The sequence below is a fragment of the Callorhinchus milii genome, unplaced genomic scaffold (genome assembly GCF_018977255.1).
Source record: "Callorhinchus milii isolate IMCB2004 unplaced genomic scaffold, IMCB_Cmil_1.0 Scaffold2, whole genome shotgun sequence".
NCBI lineage: Eukaryota > Metazoa > Chordata > Chondrichthyes > Chimaeriformes > Callorhinchidae > Callorhinchus > Callorhinchus milii.
The window spans coordinates 122,242,112-122,250,750 of NW_024704743.1; positions in this window are offsets into that span (position 1 = coordinate 122,242,112).

Here is an 8,639-nt window from a genome sequence, read left to right on the forward strand (position 1 = left end):
TCGAACCCGGGTCCTCTCGCTTGCGAGGCGAGTGCTCTAAGCACTGAGCTATAGGACACCACATTGAGGACTATAAGGGAAGCAGCTCGCAAATGAGCACTCGCATTATCAGCGATTGTGTTTCTTGTGTTACTTTCATGTCGGCACAGTGTGTGTAGCAAATCTATTATCAACACTGTATCGTGGATGTCCTCCTGACGTGAATGGCGCTATACAAATGTCATTTGTTGTTGTTGTTGTTGTTGTTGTGGGCAGCTGGGATCAGCCCTGTCTGTGCTGGGAGTGTTGCTGGCTTCGTGGGAATTTGTGTCTCCCTACTTATGAGTTGTCGGAGCCTTGAATCACTTCAATTTGTTGTGGTAATCAACCACAGATGCCCAGCGTGAAAAGAGTTTGACCCCAGGAACAGATCACCAGTTCGTCTCCTCTGTTGAATGCCGGTGAATCTTGTCTCTTGTCTATCATCTCTTGTTTCATTTCTCTCTCTCTCTCTCTCTTTGTCTTTCTCTTACTGTGCGCTGCCAATCAGGTGTGCGTCTCCAGAAATGGCTGCAGCCAAAGAAGCAGAAGGACTCTTAAGAGGAAGACTTTCTGCGCAATTAACTTCTCTCGCCAGAGTTCGTTGATTATGTCCCATTTGCTGTGACTCGGGGCTTCTCATGCGAAAGGTTTCTCTGCAGCTAAATGCCTGCCGGCCTGACACAGCCACTGCGCTGATCTCAGCCTTCTGCAATGTCGTATCACGTCTTCGAGACGTCTCAAAGCGCTTCACAGAACATACTGCGAAGTGTCAGTTGGGATGATGGCCTCAGCTCTCATTGCAACCTCCTGACCCACAGGCAAGAATACATTAGAATATATTAGAATATACAGCACAGAAACAGGCCATTCAGCCCAACTGGTCTGTGCCGGTGTTTATGCTCCACATGAGCCTCCTCCTGCATTTCCTCAACTAAGCCTTCAAGCATAACCTTCTCTTCCTTTCTCCCTCATGTACCTGTCTAGCTTTCCCTTAAATACATCTATGCTATTTGCCTCAACAACTCCTTGTGGTAGCACATTCCACATTCCCACTACTCTCTGTGTGAAGACATTTCTTCTAACTTCCCTATTTGAGCTATTTGTGGCTATTTATATTGATAGCCCCTGGTTTTGGACTCCCCCATAAGTGGAAACATCTAAGAACTACTGATTGAGATAAACTGAGGTAGCCCTCTCTTTGGTTCCCAAATCGTGCGCTCATTCAAGGACAGAGTCTGCCTTTTTGTTTTAAATTGGATGCATGTAGTGAATGTTCCTCCGGGACCAATATAATTCGAACGTTTTTTAGGCTTTATAGCTTCAAGTGCTCAGGAGAGAGTGTTTTATGACTGTTTCAGGCATTATTGTGTAAAACAGGGACAGAAGGCAATGATGTATTGACCTGAGCCCCCACCCCTCCCTCTCCCACTCAGTCCAGACACGCTGGTGACCAAAGTTAATCTGTTACCATGTTATGTGTGTCAGCCTAGCGAGATGGTAGCTCTCTCACCTCTGAGTCAGAAGATTGTGGGTTCAAGCCCCACCTCGGGTCTTGGAATCACATAGTCTAAGCTGACGCTCCAATTGGAGCTGCCGTTCTCCGGATGAGATGCTAAACCGAGGTCCCGTCTGCCTGTTCAAGTGGATGTTAAAGATCCCACGGCGCTGTTCGAAAAGAGAAGGAAGTTTCTCCCTCCCCGTGTCCTGGCCAATAATCCTCCAAATGAAATTGGTCACTCACTCCATGGCTGTTTGTGGGACACTGCTGTGCGCAAACTGGCTTCAAAGGCGTGTGGGGTAAGGAAACTTGCCCAAAGTTTCACCCTGCTCAGGAATCGAACCCGGGTCCTCTCGCTTGCAAGGCGAGTGCTTTAATCATTACGTTAGAGGACTCCGCTACCGTTCTTAAACGTGGAAACCGATTCCTGTTAAGAACAAAAGGCAACCAGCTCGCAAACTGATGAATTCTCCGCAATTCTGCACCATCGAAAGCTTTATGACTACGGGCGAAGACCAGGTGGAATTTAAGATCCAGAGCGCTCTCTAAATGCTAACCTTAATTGTCATGCATTGAAGGGAACGAGTAGAAAGATTTCTCTGGGGAAATTTAGCCATTTCAATCTTGAAACACTCAGTTGCTTTAATTTACGGGCAGGCATTGTTATCATACATCTCCTCTGGTCCCATACAAGCTCAACCATCAGTGATGCACTCCTGAAAGGCGATCTTGTGAGAGAGAGGGGGGAGAGGAGAGAAAGAGAGAGAGAGTTCCTGGGCAGGGCAAAACCTTAGGCAATTTTCCTTAATTTTCCAAGGCTAATAATCCCTTTAAAAAATATTAAAATAAATAATTTGATCACCCAATCCACCACTGTTTGTGGACACTGCTGTGCGGAAAAAATTTGGTCACTCAATCCTCTACTAAAAGACATTTCTCGGGGTCTGGAACGGAATAATAATTCTTGCAAAGGATTCAATGCCTTTCCCTTCAGGAGAACGTCTCAAAACACTTCACAGGATACACTGTAATGGGGAGTGTATGTTTTTTTTGTAGGCAACCGATTTGCACACAGCAACGTCCCACAAACAGCTATGAAGCGAGGGATTAGTTTTACTTGGGAGATTGTTGACCAGGACAGGTCAGGGAGAATGTGCACCTTACTTACCTTATTTCGAAATGCATTTGGAATTCAGGTTGATGGAGAGAGAAAGAGAAACTTCATTTATGTTAAGTTACAGAGTCCTGTAGACTAGTGCTCAGAGCACCCGCCTCACAAGCCAGAGGACCCGAGTTCTATTCCCGGGCGGGGCGAAACCCCTGGCAAGTTTCCTTACTCCACACGCCTCGGTTTACCTTGCAGTAAGTAGGAACCCTGATTGGCAGATCACTTCCCGCAGGTAATAAACACTTTGAAAATAAATAAATAAATAAACAACTAAACAAACAAACAAACAAACAAACAAATAAATAAACAAACAAATAAATAATTTCACTCAATCCACAATTGTTTGTGCTGTGCACAATTAACTGCCACATTTGTCCACAAAATACAGTCAATTCACTTTACAGTACATTCTGTCAAGTACTTTGAAGTATCACAATAACACGATAAGGCGCTATATCAAACGCAAGGATTATTATTATTATTATTATTATTATTAATATCATATGACATGATCAACATTCGGTATCACAACCATGTGTGTCATGATCAGACTTGATGCATGTAAGATATTCTATAATTTACCAGGATTGTACTAGGAATGAGAGGCTTCAGTTATCAGGAGAGACTGGAGAAGCTGGGATTATTCTCCTTGGAGCAGAGAAGGTTAAGAGGAGAAACTGTTTCTACTGGCGGGTGGGTCAGCAACCCGAGGACACCGATTTAAAATAGTTGTTCAAGAAACAGAGGGGAGGTGATGAGAAGTTTTTCACACAGCGAGTTGTTTGGATCTGGAATGCATTGCCTGAAAGGGTGGTGGAAGCCGATTCGATAACAGCTTTTAAGAGAGAAGTAGATAATTATTTGGGGAGGACAAGTTTGCAGGGCTATGGGGAGAGTGCGGGGGAGTGGGATTGATTTGGAGAGCTCTTTTCAAAGAGCCGACACAGACACAATGGGCCAAATTGGCCTCCTTCTGTGCTTTAGGATTCTATGATTCCAAGTCAATTCTATGAGTCAACGGAAGACATCAATAATAATAATAATCCTTGCATTTGATATAGTGCCTTATCACGTCTCAAAGCGCTTCACAGGATATACTGTTAAGTGAATCGGCTGTGCATTTTGTGGGCGAAACGCGACAGCCCATTGCTCACAGCAGCGTCCCCCACATACAGTCGTGGATGGAAATGACCGAAAGGCAAAGCTTGCAGGCTCGCAGACACCGCTTGGCTCCCAGTGAGTTTCCTGCAGGATCCAAAATTGATTGTCCGTTCGCCGTGTAAATCATTAAACAGAGAACACATCCCTTTCAATTGCAAATACTTTAGCACAAGATGGATTGTCTCAGCCTCTGCCACACACGCTGGCCTTTTTCCAATAAGCACTTAACGCTCCTCGGGAGAAATGCATTGTAATTAAGATCCTGATTCAGGACAAAAGTGCCTGTGTGTCTGTGCGTGCGTGTGTCCGGTTTCTCTCAGAAGCCAAAAGAGTTGACAGCAAAGCAGGATTGGGCTGAGAGCTGAGAAGGGGAGCGAGAGGAGAGGAGAGGTTGGGGAAAAACATCTGATGTTCATTTTTTTAAAAAGTTTGGGGGCCAGGACTGAATTCTTCAATTGAGGGAGTTTCTGGGATTGTGTGTGTGTGTGTGTGTGTGTGTAAAACAATCTTGCGGGGGAACAAAACAAAACAACACAGCAGGAAAGGTTTGCGTCCGAGTTCTTGATGTGTCTGAGATGTGCTTCGAAAGGGCGATAAGTGGTGCAATTTTCACGCACAAAGCCAAGGTAGGCCACTCTCTGTCACTGTCCATTGCTCTTTGCTTCAAGAATTTTTATTGCTTGTTTTATCTGCTGTTCTCCATGAAGGCTCCTGCCTTCGCCAAATTCCCCCAGCCCGGTCTCAGTGACTGGTTGCTGACTTCGAAACGCCTTGGGGAGGTTGGAGAGGATGAAGAGGGTGGGGGTGAGGGTGATTTCATTTTGTTGAACTGGAATTTCCGAAAGGCAATAATAACAAATTATAATCCTTGCATTTGATATAGAGTCTTATCACGTCTTTGAGACGCCTCAAAGCGCTTCACACAATATACTGTAAAGTGAATTGACTATATATTTTGTGGGCAAAAATTGATATTAATAAGCCGGTGGTAATTCACCCACAAGATAAGCGCTTTGAGATTATTCGACGACGTTACTGCGTTTATATCACTCCCTTCACACAGTTAGTGTCTCGGAGTGCTTAACAGCTCAAATGTACAAGGAGAATAACACTCAAATCTGAAAGTTTTCGCCAAATTTATTACTCCCTCAATCTGGTACGCAACCCAAGACAAGTTTCTTACCATCCACACGCCTCTATTTACTGAGCAGTACGTAGGAACCCGGTCGTTAGTCGATTGACGGATCGCTTTCCGGGGCTAATAATCCTTTTTTTAAATTATAATTTAGTATCTCAATCCATGGGACTGTTTATGGGATACTGCTGTGCTCAATTGACTGCCCCCAAATATACAGTCAATTCACTTCACAGAATATTCTGTGAAGCGCTTTGAGACGTTTCAAAGACTTGATGATGTGCTATATCAATTGCAAGGATTATTATTATTATAAATCGGAAAAAGTTATTACTCCTTCAAAGGCGTACGCACGGAAATGCCTTATCGTATCGTTGACAATGAGCAGAAAGTGTTGATTCTTTCAAAAGCAAATTAGATAGATTTCTTTCAGGAAATAATAACTTGGGAGACAGTATATAGTTTGACATGAACATGCGACTGCCAGGATGGTGGAAGGTGAACTGATGGACCTTGGTCTTCTTTTGTCTAGCAATTCTCATGTTCTTATGAGACATCTCAAAGGTCCTTCACAGAACACACTGTAAATTGAATTGACTGTATTTTGTGGATGAAACGCGGCAGCGAATTACGCACAGCAGTGTCCCACAAACAGCCGTGGATTGAATGGCCACATTTAAAAAAAATTTTGGAAGGATTATTATCTCCTGAAACTGATCCGCCAATCGACTAGCAACCGGGTTCCTACTTACTGCTAGGTAAACAGAGGCGTATGGAGTGAGGAACCTTACCCTGCCCAGGAATCGAGCCCGGTTTCTCACACTTGCGAGGCAAGTGCTCTAACCTCTGCGCCACAGGACTCCATGCTACCGGATTTAATGAGTGGCGCGCATTCAACCAGGAATCCGTTGGTACCAGCCTTTGAATGCGAGAAAATAATAAGGCTTGTGTTTGATATTTCCCCTTATCACATCATCCAGATGCATCAAAGAGCTTGACAGGCTTTACTCCAGTCTACAGCGACTGTGGAGGTTTTTGTCGAACGCGGCAGACAATTTGCCCACAGCAGTGTCCTGCAAACGGGCATGAAATGAACGGCCAATTTAACTGGGGGATTGTTGGCACGAACACTTTAAGACTCTCCCTTTGGAATAGCAGGTTTGATGCTCTCTATCGGAGAAGCAGCCTATCACAAACTGAGGCACATCTGGGCAAAGATTTTTCTCTATGTAGCGTATTGGAGTGGCCAGTGTTTGGCAAATTCGAAACGAGAAGGGAGCTTCTCTCTCCCAGTGTCCTGGCAAACAAACCCCCAAAGGTTAAGATTGGTCACTCACTCCACGGCTGTTTGTGGGAAATTGACGTCTGCAAATTCGCTGCCACGTTTGCAAAATTACATTTGCGTCTTTCACGTCGAAATACAGTCACTACACTTCACCTCGGCAACATTGCCCAGCTCAGTCACTGCCTCTCCCCTCAGGCCACCTAAAGCCCTCATCAAATCCAGGCTCGAACAACCCAAATCCCTGCTTGTCGACCTCCCCAAGTCTTCACTACAGAAGCTGCAGGTGATCCCGAATTCTGTAGCTCGTGTCCTCTCCCGCACCAGGTTCCGTGACCCCATCACCCCCACCCTCGCCCGGCTCCACTGGATCCCCATCCCCCAGAGGATAGAGTTCAAAATCCTCGTCCTCACCTTCAAGGGCCCTCTACGATCTTGCTCCTCCCTACCGCTGTGACCTGCTAACCCCATATCAACCTGTCCGCTCCCTCTGCTCCAAATCCCCCACCCGGCCCACCCCACCATCTGTGGTTGGGCCTACAGCCTCTGTGCCGCCACCCTTTGGAACTCCATCCCACAGTCCCTTTGCCTCGCTCCCTCCCTTGCCTCCTTCAAGGCATGTATCAAGACCCTCCTCTTTGACCGCGCTTTCACTCACCCTCCTACTCCCACCCTCCTTGCCATTCACCCCTCCTGATCCCAACCCCCAGCTCGGTCCAAATTCCTGACCCTTCCAGCGCCTTGGGATGTCCTCCCGACATGAAAGGCACCATCAAGATGCAATTTGTTGTTGTTGTTCTCAGTGAGGAGAAAAGGAATGGGAGGGAATAAGAAGTGGGGGAGACTCCTGTGGAGTATAAACAATGACACAGACTGGTTGGGCCAAATGACTTGTTTCCGTGATGTACAATCTGTGTGAATCCAGTGTTTTAAGAGGTCCTCTCAAAATGAAAGATGTTATGTCAAAGGCAAGGATTATTATTATTACATTATTATTATTAATGCAGAACGCTGCAGCCCGTGTCCTCTCCCACACCAAACTCTGTGACCCCATCTCCCCCACTCTCGCCCGACTCCATTGTCTCCCTATCCTTCAGAGGATCCAGTTCAAGATTCTGGTCCTCACCTACAAAGCCCTCCATGGCCTCGCCCCACCCTACCTCTGTGACCTCCTAACCCCCTACCAACCCTCCTCTCCCCCTCCTTAGCCTTCTTCAAGTCCCGCCTCAAGACCCTCCTCTTCGACCATGCCATCAGCCACCCCCCTTCCCCTCCCCTCCCTTAACCCCCAACCCCAGCTCGGGTCTGAAATGCTGTACTCTGTCCAGCGCTTTGGGACATCCTCCCGACGTGAAAGGCTCTATACAAATGTAATCTTGTTGTTGTTGTTGTTGTTGTTGTAATACAGTTGCCGGGCTACACTGTTCAACTTCCATTCCTCTTTATTCTGCTATGTGAAATTGAGTTTGGAAAATCTTAAACAAGCTTCTACTTAGTAATAATAATAATAATAATACTTGCATTTGTTATAGCACCTTATCATTAGAACATAAGAATATAAGAAATTCTAGATAGAAAAAGACCAAGATCCATCTAGTTCGCCTTCCACCTTCCTGTTGGTCGCATGTACACATGTCCCAAACACCCTATGTACTGTATCCCATAATATTATTTCCTAAAACAAAACTATCTAATCTGTGTTTGAAAGTCGTGTCGCTGAGACGTCTCAAAGCGCTTCACAGAACATAATGTAAAGTGAATTGACTGTATATTTTGGGGTGAAACGCAGCAGCCAATTGCACACAGCAGCGTCCCACAAACAGTCGTGGATTGAGTGACCAAATTAGTATATTTTTTAAAAAAAATTAGAGGGATTATTACACCCGGAAAGCGATCCACCAACCAACTAACAACTGGAACCAGGTGTGTGGAGTAAGGAAATTCGCCTAAGGTTTCACCCCACCCGGGAATTGCACCCAAATGTGAGATCAAGTCCTGGCGTGGGGTTTGAACTCACAACCTTGTGACTCAGAGACGGGAGTGCTACCAACTGAGCCAGGCTGGCACCTGAATAAGTAGAAGCAGATGGCTTACTGGTGCTTAACTCGAGACTGCCCGTCATTCAACTCTGTGCCCCGACTCTGAACTGAATTTTGGTCAAGACTTGTCCGGACCACCAGGTGGAGCCCCACACTGTGCACTCGCTCGGGGTGAATGGTCATGAAGTCACCACAAACAGCCATGGACTGAGTGACCAATTTTATTCAGGGGTTCGTTGGCCAGGACTCGAGAGAAACTACCTTCGCTTTTCGAATAGGGTCGCGGGATCTTTAGCATCCACCCTAACCAAGCAGCCAGGTTTAACGTCTCATCT